Source organism: Vigna umbellata, chromosome 2 (assembly GCF_029865625.1).
Source record: "Vigna umbellata cultivar VRB3 chromosome 2, Vumbellata_1.0, whole genome shotgun sequence".
Lineage (NCBI taxonomy): Eukaryota > Viridiplantae > Streptophyta > Magnoliopsida > Fabales > Fabaceae > Vigna > Vigna umbellata.
The window spans coordinates 8,780,895-8,792,689 of record NC_142166.1 but is presented as its reverse complement, the minus strand read 5'-3'; positions in this window follow the sequence as shown (position 1 = coordinate 8,792,689).

The following is an 11,795-nucleotide window of genomic DNA, read 5'->3' as shown; positions in this document are numbered from 1 at the left end:
AATGTGCTAACAGTATTTTATAGTTCTTTATTCTTGAATTTAATTATCTATTATATTTAATAAAAACATTTCAAAATTTTGTATACGTGTTTTAAGGGAGTTATTAAGGCTAATGTGACATCTTCATACCATGGATCGATTATCATATCGTTACGTAATATAATTTGACAATAAATGTAGAAAATATTCTTATACATACATACATATATATATATATATATATATATATATACATATATATATATTTCCATAGAGAACATATATATATACTTTTTCTTTATCACTTTTTATCTTAAACCCATTTTTCTAAAAACGTTTCCACATGATAATCAATTTCCCCTTCAAAATTTATTAAATTTTTAGTTTTTTCTAAAATAGTTTATTTAAAATAAAATCCAAGAACCATCACAAGTTGTTTTGGTCTTATATTCTATTACTTTAAGTGTTATAGTCAATACTTTGGAGCCAAACTTTTAGAAATAAAAAATATGTACATAATGCATTGTTTAAATAATTTATTATTGGTCATAATTGATTTTAAATGATTTGTGAGAATGGTGTATATTTTATTTGAGTGATATGTGATGGTTTTCAGGAATGTTTTTGTCAGACCTCGTAAAACACATCCAAAACCCATTCCGTCAGACTCATTAAAAACGCACCTAAAACCCCTCTGAACGGACGTCAGGTGTCAAGTAACGAGGATTAGAAATCAGATAGTGGGATGCATGTGTCAGCAGAAGAGCGGACGCTCGTTTGACGTGGGAAGAAAAATAATTTTTCTGAAACCTCCTTCCCACTCTCTTCTGCATGCGACCTTCTTCCCAAAACTCTGAATTTCTCATTCTCCTCCTTCTCACTAGAAACTCTTTCTTCTCTCTAAGAAATCTCACCTTTTCTCTACTCCGATCTACGTTCAGGCACCGTAGAAACGTTCCCGGTGTCCTAAGCTTCATTCTGAACCGAACAGTTTTGGTTTCTGATCTGGTAAGTCTTTTCTCCTTAGTCGTTCATTTTCTGACTCCTACAAACCAACTCCTGGTTGTATGAGTTCGTATTACTCTTCTGAAACAGTTTGTCGGTTGGTTGTTTTGCTTTGAAGAGTTGATTGAACGTTAAAGATAGGAGAATCTTAGTCAGGCAAACCACAATCTTATATCTTGAACGCTCGTTCACGCTAGAGGTAAGGGAAGCTTATTCAACTTAATTTGTATGTTGTTGTTCTGTATGAACGTCCGTTATTTGACTGAATGAATATTATGCACGATGGTTGAAATGTTTGGATTGTATGAATGTTGATATGATTGTTTATGTGGAATGTGATTTATTAGTATGATATGAGTTTTATAAAGTTATGAAATTATGTAATGAGAAATGAATTGAAAATAAATACGTTCTGAATATGAATTTTCCTATAATAATGTACGTTCGTCATTGAACGGTTCTTGACCGTTCGGTGTTTCTAGTAGTCTTGGTTGAAATTTGATTCTTTCATTTGAAAAGAACCCTAGTTGAGGACGAGCGTCTTCTTGCGATAATATTGTGCTTGAGCATTCGGCCAAGCGTAGTGCATCTGAATATTCGGAGATAAACATAAATCTTGTATATGTATATATGTATTTGTATATGGTAATTATTCTTAAACACAATTTCTTTAAAATCTTATTTATCAATCTTTTATGTTAAAATTTTAGTAGTGCTCAGCCTCATATCAGATTCTCATAATGAATGGTGCTCGGTCTTATACTAAGCACTGGAACTCGTTTATAATTAATCATTATCGATGAAACAGCGTTCGTCCAAAATTAGTAGAATCCCCTTTACCGTGTTCGGTCATTGACCGGCATTAGGCTTCTATATATGAACTATTCTACGTATGATTCTTTAAAGTCTTTGTACATCTATATTAGTTGTATCCAACCTAGAGTCCTCGTACCTGAGGTGTTCTTCGAATGTTAGCTGGAGTTAACGAGAGTCAGTTCATTTAACTGATTCATGTTGTAAGTCACGATCGTCTCATTTGGTAAAATTGTACTCGGTTTATTCCTAAATAAAAAGGTAATCTCTCAGTCTTATTCCATTCCAGAACGAGCGACTTCTCAGTCTCGTTCTTAGTGTTCGTTCTCATTCTGAGTGAGGACTGAACGTTCAGTTTTTGTCGTTAGTCGAATTGGTGTTAAAGATGAAATGAAAATGATGTATAATAAGAGATGGAAAGTATATGAGATGGATAAAATGATGTGGAATATGAACGAGCGTTCCAGGGAGGAACGACTCATGTATGAATACTGGATTTGGTAAAGTATGACGGTGGGCATGCTAAGCTGGCCGTTCATCCTGATGTTCCGTGAGTACCCATCTTCACGTAGAGGAGGGTAGGTCATGTGTGGGAACGGCAGGAGGTCCTAGTCCTTAGGGGTACTTTGGACAGATAGGGTTAACCTCGGGTGGCAGCTATTGAGTGTATCACAGTTACTACATCACTCGGGTGCACGAACGCCTGTAGCTACACAGATTTCATACAGTCCGGACAGTCAGTCTAGTGATAGGCTTTGTATGTTACGTACGTTGAAGTTTTATCTTGGGTGTTGGATTGGTTGAAATGTATGTGTATGTATGAATTAAATTACAAAAGCTTACCCTGTGTTTTCCTTGTGTCGTCTCGTCTTGTGCGTTTGTCTTGTCGTTGCAATGATCATCCGTGTGGATGTGAGCAGAAGGAGACGCGCTGTTGGAAGAGACGCTGGAAGAAGAGAACTTGGTCGAAGTGGAAGTGAAAGTGAAGGCCGAACCGTAGGATGTTCGGTTAGTAGATAGTAGTTTAGTATGAGGTGATCGTTCGGTCACCTCCTCTCTTTTCTTGTTATCTGACCGTTCGGTATTAGGCTTTTGTAAACCGTTCGGTCAAGTTTTCTCTTATCTTGTATAGTTTAGCTGAAAAGCTTATGTAAGGTCATTCTGCCTCAACCGTGCGTTTTCATAGAGTAAAGACTGATCTGAATTATTAATTAATGTAATTATTCTATTATATAGTTTTGTACTGTATTTTTGGAATGTTACAGTTTTAAAAAAGAAAATAAAGTATGAGATGAGGAGAAAGGAATGAATTTGTATGATTTTTTTTTTGTGAAATTATCAATTTACTCTCATATTCAACTTTTTAAAAATAATTCTATTTGTTGAATTTTTTAAAACTTTTTATAATTATTATTGACCGTTAATAAATAATATTTTTTAAGAAAATATTCTTTTTCTTATATTTATAACAAAAAGATATTTATACTTTAAAAATATACCTAAAGACCATTTAAATATTATGGTTAAATATGTTTTTAGTCCCTAAATTATTGGTCGTTTCTGGTTTTCGTCCCTCTTTCAAAGTAAGGTACAATTTGGTCCTCATTCTTTTCGAAACGTTCGTTTTAGTCCTCGAAAACTAAACACTGTTTAAAAATTTGGTCCTCATTTAGTAACAAATGAGGACTAAAACCAAAATTCTGAGGACTAAAACGAACGTTTCGAAAAGAATGAGGACCAAATTGTACCTTACTTTGAAAGAGGGACGAAAACCAGAAACGACCAATAGTTTAGGGACTAAAAACATATTTAACCCTAAATATTATACTAAAGTACAATTTACACATTTTCATTAATTCAATTTTAACATCACACAATTATAATTAAAAGATTTTAATATAATTAGTTTTGTTATTAACAAGCTTTATTATCTTAAAATATATAATCTCTTTATAAAACGTTTTTTTATAGTTTTCTGACTTTTTCTTTTCTTGTGGTCTAATTGGAAAATGAAACAGTCTAATTGGAAAATGAAAGAGTAGAATTGATAATTGTGACAAGCTTTTCAACTTGAACTTATCAGTTTCTTTGTTTGTTTAAGTTGAGTTTCAATATTTTTCCTTGATTTTATAAATTGTTTTCTATATATCTTTTTAGTCATTTATATGAGTTTATATTGATCAATGAATTGTTGGTCTGAGGAGCTAATTATATTTTTTTTGTTATAGATATATTGTTATTGCTAATTATATGATTGTACGATTGTATTGGTAAATTTTATAATAGAGTTAGTTTGCCTTGAAATTTAAGATGTGTGATAGAATATGAAGAGTTGAAATGAAAGTTAAGTTTTAGTTGAATTACTTGAATGTTCTATAATGAAATTGAAAAATCTTGTTTGATTGATATTATAAGTGATGCGAATTAAGTTAATGAATATTATATAAAATGTTAGGACATTTATGATTGTTGTTGGCTCAATTTACATAACTGAGATGATATAAATTTGTATAATTGTGTTCTAGAGAACTATACTTACCGAAATTATATAAATTTACATAATTATGGTGTAAAGAACTACATTTGCTACAGGAAGTTAAAATCAGAGAAATTCTTATTTTATCAGTTATATGGCGCTAAAATTATGATGTAAAATGGATTGTAAATGAATTTATATCTCTCATGGGTCTGCAGGCGAAGTACGAGACAAATTGATTGAAATGAGTTGACCCTGGAGAAAATAAAGCAAAGAATAGTCATAAATGTTTGCAAAGTGTGGTCCCATGAAAAGTTTGAACTTCTGGGTTGCTTTCAGACGTGCAATGAATTTGATTTTGAGGTTTAGGGTTCATTGCATGGCCAGAAATGAAGGATACCTACGAAAGCTGAATTAAAACCGTGTGTTGATTCTTCCATAAAGGAAAATGGAAAATGAAAACAGTAGTTAGGCTAGAATCAATGCATCTCTTTTTGTTTTTGCGCTTTTTAGGTTAGGCAATATTATACAACTCAACAAGCTTGCACCTTTGCCTTTTTCTTTCTTTACACGAAAACACTGCCTTTTCTGGACTCGATTAAAACCCTGCGTAATAAAATAAATAGCCGACTAAACCAATTCAAAATAATACAATGGGATACACTAGTTAGGTAGTCCGCTTTTGTAAATTGAAAAATAAAATAAAAATACTTTAAAAAGATAGTTTTATGTATTATAGTACTTAGAGAATGTGAATACGAAATGTTAGCGTAATTTAAATTGTTTAATACTTATAAATTAACTTTTAATTAATAATTATAATGTAATAATTTAATTTGTAAATATAATAATTATTTTAATTTATTTAATTAGAAATATAAATTGAATAATTTAAATTCTAAAAAATATTTATGTAACTAAATGTACGTTCAAATCATATATATTAAAATAAAAAATAAAATTTAAAATAAAATCAAATAATTTAAAAGAAAGGACGTGTTCACATAAGTCAAAACTTCCGGTTCATTTAACTTCTTTGAGTAAACTCATTTACTCACAACGGACCGACTGTCTTAGATACACGGACTAGCCAGCTTAGTCAGCTTAGCCCACTTAGTTAGGCTGATCTGGTTTCAATTTTGGCATACCACTGATAAATCCCATCAATACTTGTTATTTATTTATTTATTTAGTTATGTATTAGTTCTCTTTATTAAATTATATATGTTTTATATGATTTACCAATGTTTTAATTTATATTTCTGTTTATTTCCTTTTTAGTTTTGTATTTCTCTTTTTATTCATTTACATATTTATTATTTATTTTACTTTCAGATTTCATGTTCTTATTATTAATTAATGACACATTATTATTATTATTATTATTATTTTCTTTTCCATTCATTTATACTTTTGTTATTTTATTTATTTTCCTGTGATAAAAATATTTATATAAAATTATTTATTTAAAATTCTTGCTTCAATTTTTATTTTATTTATTTTTTATTATTTTAGATATCATCTTTTTATAATCTAAAGAAATATATATAACAAAAAGTAAAATTAAAATATTTTTAATTCAATAAATTTTGATAAATGAAAAGTACATGCCCAATTATTTTTAAAACTTTTTAAGTATTTTTTTTTATATTTGATTAGATTATGAGTGTTAAAAAAGAAACTTTAAGCATAACTCAACCCTAACAAAACAGTTTGTATTTGTAGGGTGAGGTTTGCACACATATATACCTTAAATTGATCTTATCTATAGTCGATGTGAGACTTCCAACACATAACAGGTGAAATCATAAGCCTGACAAATATTGTTAAGATAGGCTCTAACTCATGGTTCTGATACCATGTTAAGAAGTGAATTTTAAGTTTAACTAAACCCCATAAAACTAACTTGTAAAGTGAGTTTTGCATCTACATATATACCCTAAATTGACCTTATATTTAATCAATGTGAGACTTTCCAATAATAAGTATGAATTATTTCTTAAATCAAACATGATGTTTCTCAAAAGTCATCATGCTATGCGATCTTTAAAAAGGTTAAATAGTATATCAACTTAAAAGTAGTCGTATGTTTCCTTGTAATAAAGTAAATGATGTTAGTGCATAAGTATATGTGTCTAGGAAGTCTCATTTTTGTACATTGTAGGAAGAAAGACAAGGACTACAATGGAGTCTAAGAGAGTACCACCTAAGTGAATGGATATTTGGGTGGTTTATAGTAGTTCATTGTACTATGATTCATAAACCAAACTTGTACTATGATTCCAATAATCTGCAACAAGGTGTTTGGTGCACTCTTTCCACTAACAAGGTATCCATGGGTGATTATGATGAAATAAAGAGGAATGAACAGAGAAGAGAAAGGAACGAAAAAAAAATATTATTTTTGAATCTTGATTAATGTAGGATCGAGTAAGACATTTCCATTGTTGACCGAGGTTCTTTTGGAAAAATTCATAGGAGTTGAAACTAAAGCAAAAGCAAGCATCCTGGTTTCTTGAAGAAGAGTTATGGCATATTTTTGTTGTGATAAACGTATTCCTTTGCGACTTCTCACTACCTCAAAACCAATAAAACAGGTTAAATCCCCAATGTTTTTCATCTTGAAAGTTTGGTCTAAAAGGGCGATTATATGGTTTCTTTCATGAAGTCATCATTAGCTAATACAAAATCATCGACATATACTAAGAGGATGGTAATTTTAGAGTTAGCAATTTTAGTAAAGAGAAAATGATCTACATTAGTCTATTTATAACAATGAAGTAAAAAAAAATTTGTTTTCCAGTTTGTTGCATGTTACTATTAATAGTTTCTTTAAGATGTTGGTTAATATTAAAATCCTTGAACAAGTGAAGAAATATCAAGGACACAATGACACAAAATATTATGAGTATTTTTTGTTTGTGGCTACGTATCTTGATACATGTTTTAAGTTTGAGTATTTTCAATTTTACTTCAACAAAATAATGCACAACATTGATAAAAGTAAAGAGATGACAAAATTTAAATATTTCATCAAGAAAATGTTCATTGAGTATGCAATTAAATGTCTTATTTTTATTGAAAGTATGATTGTGACTTCAAACATTATATCTGATCTGTCGAATAATGAAAAATAATGGTGATGATGACCCAAATTAAGATGATCAATTTATAATGAAAATAAAGAAAAAAAACAAGGAAATTGACAAAGGTATGAGTTATATAGATATAATGGTGTTGAAGATGATAAATCTTAATTTGCCCTTTCCGCATGGTAGAATCTAACATTATATTATTTCTTTCATGATTAGAGATATATTTGTTAAGATCAAGCAATCTAATAATTTTACCAGAGAGTCTAATTTGTATAAAACCACCTAATGATTTTGAAGATAACAAACATGACAAATAATATGAATTAATATTTCATATGATCTTTCTAACACGTATATTATTGCAACTAAAGTACCTTTAGACAAGTATGTTTTTATATTAGATCATACAACTTTAGGAACCTCGTCTACACTTTATTTGACAACCTCTAATAGATCAAATGCTATTATAATAAATTCAATCAAGTTGTAGTGATAAATGCCTTATAAGTTAAACTTAATCTCAAACAACTAGTTTATCCATGATTAAATTGATTTTATAAATTTAATGTCCCTATGAACCACTCTTTTGGAAACAAATAATCTTACACTTATGTTTAACTATGAATTATTATGCTTAATTGATATGTTTGTATAAATTGTTTTCTTTAACAAATTAAAAAATATGAACATTTAGAATATTAGATCAAACTTTTGTAAAGAAATGTTTTTCTATCATAAAGATGAAAGATACCACTTGTGATCTTGATACAAAGACATTGCAAGATTCAAGCCTACCTTATATAGAAATAACAACTAAGTTTTTAGAAATTATATAAGAAGGCCAAGTTATATAAAGAGACCAAGTTAAAAATTGAAGATGTATCTCTAATACATCTTTCTAGATTTTGCTCATATACACCGTATTCTTCTTTAGATTATGAGAAAACTTTGTAAATTTATCGATGTGAAACTTTTTTTAAATGAGCTTAAATTGTGCTATGTGATATTGTTTTTTTTCTTCTATTCTCGAGAGTTATTAATCTCATGAGAGATTAAAAAGGTTTATGATAAGGTGATTCATGTATTCTTTGTAACCTAGATATATTAAAATTTAGTATTATGTGTATAATTTATGTTTAATCCTTTCGAACATCCCTATTTCTGTAGGATCGTCTCAAGTAGGTCCTCGAATTGTAAATGTTCTCGATTAGGTCCCTTATTATGAAAAATTGAATCAATTTAGGCCTTACCGTTAGTTCCATAGTAACACCGTTAAAGGGGGTGACACGTGTCAGTTCGTGGTTTTTTTGAATTTTTTAATTATATTTTTATTATTTTTATTTTTATTTTATTTTTTATTTTTTTAAAAGTAAAATTTAAAAATGCCACGTGTCAAACTGATAGTGTGTCACGTGGCAATGGCAGTGTGACATGGCACTGACAGTGCCACATGTCATTGTCAGGCCACGTGTCATTGTATTAGTCTCAATTTGGTCCCTGTATTTTTATTATGTTGCAATTTGATCCCTGTATTTTTATTTTGTCTAAATTTAGTCTTAATTTTAAAAATTAAACAATTTTTCTCTCCTCAAATTCAAACAAAGTTTAAATTGTATATGTTACTACCGAGGGCGGAGTACCCGACCGGGCATGCTCAAACGTGTTCGATCGGGTTTCTTAAGTCTAATATGACCGATCGGGCAAGCTTCTAAAACTGTTTGCTGGAGACAGCGGTTGAATGCTCATGAATGTGTAATTAATGAGGTAACGGTCGTTGTCGAGTATTTAAGATTAGCATTGAAAGCCATTAAGAGGTAAATTAATGGGTAATATTCTCTGAAATCATATAAATAACAATCGAAGGAGAAGGTAAACTCTCTGTTTTTTGATAATTACATAGACTTGTAAAGACCAATTCTGACTTGAGCGTCGGAGTGTTTCTTGCAGGTCACCCCACTTATACTAAGAACGAGCAGAGAACGAGCAGAAGGAAGGCGAAGGACCGATCGGCTGAGGAGGAGTGTTTCTGGGCGGAGGTAGCAGGAGTTTTCTCCGGTCCCATTTAGCAGAAACAGTATATATTTGAATAACATAACACCAACATGTTATGTCACTCTTTTTTTTAAACCCTTATAGATATATTTAAATAACATAATTAACATTTATATGATTAAGTAAATATAAATATAATTAAACTTAATCTTGTTAAAAATATTTATTAAAAATATTAATTTTAATAAAAATATTTGTTAAGATTTATATACAATTTAAATTTTGTTTGAATTTGAGGAGGAAAAAAATTGTTTAATTTTTAAAATTAAGACTAAATTGAGACAAAATAAAAATACAGGGATCAAATTGTGACATAATAAAAATACAGAGACCAAATTGAGACTAATGCAATGACACGTGGCCTGACAATGACATGTGGCACTGTCAGTGCCATGTCACACTGCCATTGCCACGTGGCACACTCTCAGTTTGACACGTGGCATTTTTAAATTTTACTTTTAAAAAAATAAAAAATAAAAATAAAAATATAATTAAAAAATTCAAAAAAATCACGAACTGACACGTGTCACCCCCTTTAACGGTGTTAGTATGGAACTAACGGTAAGGCCTAAATTGATTCAATTTTTCATAATAAGAGACCTAATCGAGAACATTTACAATACGATGACCTACTTGAAACGATCCTACAGAAATAGGGATGTTCGAAAGGATTAAACCTATAATTTATTTTGTTTTTAAAATTTGTACATTTCATTCCTAAAATTGATCTTACTAAAAATTGATTTTTATTTTTATTTTACAATGTTTGACATTTTGACTGTATATCTCATAATAATGTGACTTTTATTTAAACTTTATATTATATTTATTCTATGTTGATGTTCATGACTTGTCAGTTTAGACAAATTGTGTTGTATTGTGTTTTTTTTTGTCATTTCTTGAATTAATTTTGAAAAACTTGTCATGAAACATTAAATGAATTTTTGTAAACATTGTGTTATTTTCTAAAATTAGGATAGTATTTAAAAATTATAATTTTTAACACACAAAAAAAAAACTTCTTTTAATTTTTTACTCAACTCTTTGAGTTGGATCGAGTTAACACACTACTGCAGAAAAGACTTTTAACGCATGTTATTTTGGGCTTTTTACATCTTATCCCGATTCGACGTCTATATAAACGTCAGACTACACAGGTCAGACGTCTATATAGATGTCGGACTACACAAGTCAAACGTCTACTGTGGGAGCTTCAGTGGGCAACCTGCGCCATGGAATGCAGCTTCCCTTCAAGTGCTCTTTGTATTTCCTTTTGTTCTTGTAGTTGCTCCATGAATCGTTGCTCCATTGATCTCATGCTTTGGTTCAACCTTTCCTCCCACTGATGATCCATCTTCCTCAATGTCTCCTGACTCATGGATTGAGTGTTTTTTTGTGTAGGGCCAAAGTAGTCACCAAGATCAAGCACACGAGCAAAACTGCACCAAAACGCAACGAAAAAACATTTTAATCTTTTTAAATGAAAGATAATTCATCAAAGAGTATTGTAATCAGTTTAAACGGGGCAAAAGTGAGAAATCGAAGTTTAAAATCGTAGCCCGCGGAGAGAAAACGCGAGAAAGATAATGAATAGTGAGTGCGCGTATCTGCTACCTCGCACGCAGGTTTGGTAATAGCAGACCATTAGACGTTAACTCCCCTGCCTAGCTGACGTTTAAAGGATTTAAAAATTTATTTTTGGCGCACACTTTAGACGTCTAGGTTGGGGGTGGCCGACGTTTAAATGACTATAAACGTTAGAGTGGTGGATCGGACATCTAAATGAAGTAAAAAAGTGACTTTTCAGATTCTGGGCGGAGTATTTAGACGTCTAGCCCCTATAATCGACGTCTAAATAGAATAATTTTTTTTTTTACTTTTTCGTTTAGTTTTGACGTCCATTCGGAGAAATCGACCTATATAAGTATTTAGACGTCTGACCCCTCATAGCCGACGTCTAAATAATTATTTTTTTATGTTGAATATTCGAGGATCCAATGTCTAAGTGACAATAAACCGGTGACAAAAAAAAAAAGTAAAGAAACTTAATCCAACTGAATCAATATATTTCAAGTGAGTTAAATAATGTGTTTACCCGAATCCTATTTAATCCAACCTGCAATCTCCCCCTGTACTATTATATCAACGTAAAAGCATGGTTCAGATTTCAAGGGTTAAATCAACAAATCAAATACTGTTATTCTGTTTTTTTAACAAATCAAATACTGTTTTTCTGTTTTCTTTTTTTAATATAATACATTATACGAAGCACACGGTTAATAAAAAAAGTATGATATAAATAAATTTACAAAATTAAAATTTGAACTTCACTTAAAAGTATCGTAACATATAAGAAAAGCAAATCATATACGAAA